The sequence below is a fragment of the Chrysochloris asiatica genome, unplaced genomic scaffold (genome assembly GCF_000296735.1).
Source record: "Chrysochloris asiatica unplaced genomic scaffold, ChrAsi1.0 scaffold00160, whole genome shotgun sequence".
Taxonomy (NCBI): Eukaryota; Metazoa; Chordata; class Mammalia; order Afrosoricida; family Chrysochloridae; genus Chrysochloris; species Chrysochloris asiatica.
The window spans coordinates 6,235,269-6,237,152 of record NW_006408678.1 but is presented as its reverse complement, the minus strand read 5'-3'; the positions used below and the strand labels follow the sequence as shown (position 1 = coordinate 6,237,152).

The 1,884-nt window shown below is 42.7% G+C and overlaps 1 pseudogene; it reads right to left on the bottom strand.

Annotated features, from left to right (window-relative positions):
* Positions 1 to 1,101: 1,101 nt before the first annotated feature.
* Positions 1,102 to 1,538, bottom strand: LOC102837263 (annotated as a pseudogene).
* Between the last annotated feature and the right edge of the window lie 346 nt (positions 1,539 to 1,884).

Below are 1,884 nucleotides of genomic sequence, written 5' to 3'. Positions count from 1 at the left end.
TTCAAACTCACCAGCCACTCCTTGGAAACTCTATACAGGGTTGCTATGAGTTGGAACTGACTCTACAGCACTTAACAACAATAGTCATAGTAAACTATATGATTGTCTGGTTCATAATGGCTAATATCAGTCCATTTCAGTGTACTAATGCCTAGGATCTTGTTCTTTATGTGTTCCATTTCATTTTGACAACTTCCAATTTTCTTAGGTTCATACTTCATTCATTCCAATTATTCATGGATGTATGCCACTGTTTCTTCTCATTTTGAATTGTGCCCCATCAGCAAATGAAGATCCTAAAAGTTTTGCTCCTTTCAGGTCATTAATATCAACTCTACTTTGAGGAGACAGCTCTTCCACAGTCTTATTTTTAATACCTTCTAAGCTGATGGGATCATCTTCCAGCACTATATCAGACAATGTTCCACTGCTGCTCATAAGGTTTGCAGTTGTTAGCCACTCAGAAGTGGTTCACCTCTCCTTCTTCCTAGTCTGTCTTAGTCTGGAAGCTCTGCTGAAACCTGACCACTATGAGTGACCCAGCATCACAGCAACACACAAACCTCCACAGTACAACAAAATGACGGACAAATGGTGTCTCATTAAGGTTCTTTAAAATGAGTACAGTGGAGTAAAAACAGCATAAACCATAGTGAAATGAAGAGTGAAAGACAAAAGGCCAGGGATAAAATTTTGGAAACCAAAAAGCAAATGAACAGGTAGAAACTTCCTTGGGAAATCAGAGAAAGCGGAAATGAAAATCAGTAGCGTGGGAGTCCAGAATCAGGCTTATTTGAATTTATCAGAAGCTCAAAGGCTCAGGAATTAGAGGTAGCAGTAGTTCTTTAAAGGATAAGAGGGTTGGAGGAGAGTCTGCAGAGACAATGTTCTACATTCCTTTTTTTTTTTTTTTAGGAAACATTTCCAATTTTTATTCATAATATTGGTAATCAAAGTTGCAAAGGAAGATTTACAGAACCACATAACAAGAACAGAATAAGATGGAAATGAAATACTGCAAAGTCATCTGGAAGAGTTTCCAAGGAACACACCCTAGGCTAGAAATCTAGGGTTAAACTATGGTTCCATAACAGGTTATATTCATTCTTGCATTTTCTCAATAAGTTCTTCCTTGTATTTGCCTTTTTCTTTTCCAATCTGTCAAGATTTGGCTTTGCGTTCAAGAATTTTTTCCGATCTTTGTCCAATTTGAGTCTGGTAATAACCACCTTGCTCCGGTGAATGCCCACATGGACATTTGTCCCATTAGCCTTCTCACGCTGCACCCTCTCGATGTAGATGACATACTTCTTTCTGTACACCTGGACTACCTTGCCAATCTGCTGACCTTTGTAGTGTCCTCGAACTACCTGGACCTCGTCGTCCTTGCGGATGGGAAGGGAGTGCACGCTGTACTTCTGCCGCAGCTCCTTGGACAGCGGAAACGACATGATCTTCCTGCGCACGTGCGAGGTAGCATTGAAGTGGCGTTTGTGGTTCTTGCTGTGGTCCGAGGTCACGAAGGGGTTGAACTTCATGGTGACAGTCCTGCGTCCGGCAGCCTCAGAAGCTTGGCGCACAAGGGCAGAAGTGAGGCAATCTTGCCGTTTTGGCCTTGCCTGCGCGGTGCCCATTTCCGCTGGCCAGTGGCAGAGTGGTCCCCCCTGCGAGTCGGTCTACATTCCATTTTGATGAGACTAAGGAAACATCTTAAGAGTAGTGGTAGCTCAGTGATCGAATTCTCACCTTCCATGTTGGATATCCAGGTTCAATTCCCATGCAATGCATCTCATACATAGTCACCACTTGTCCGTCTGTCAGTGGAGCCTTAAATGTTGCTATGACACCAAACAGGTTTCAGCAGAGCGTTCAGACTAAGACAAA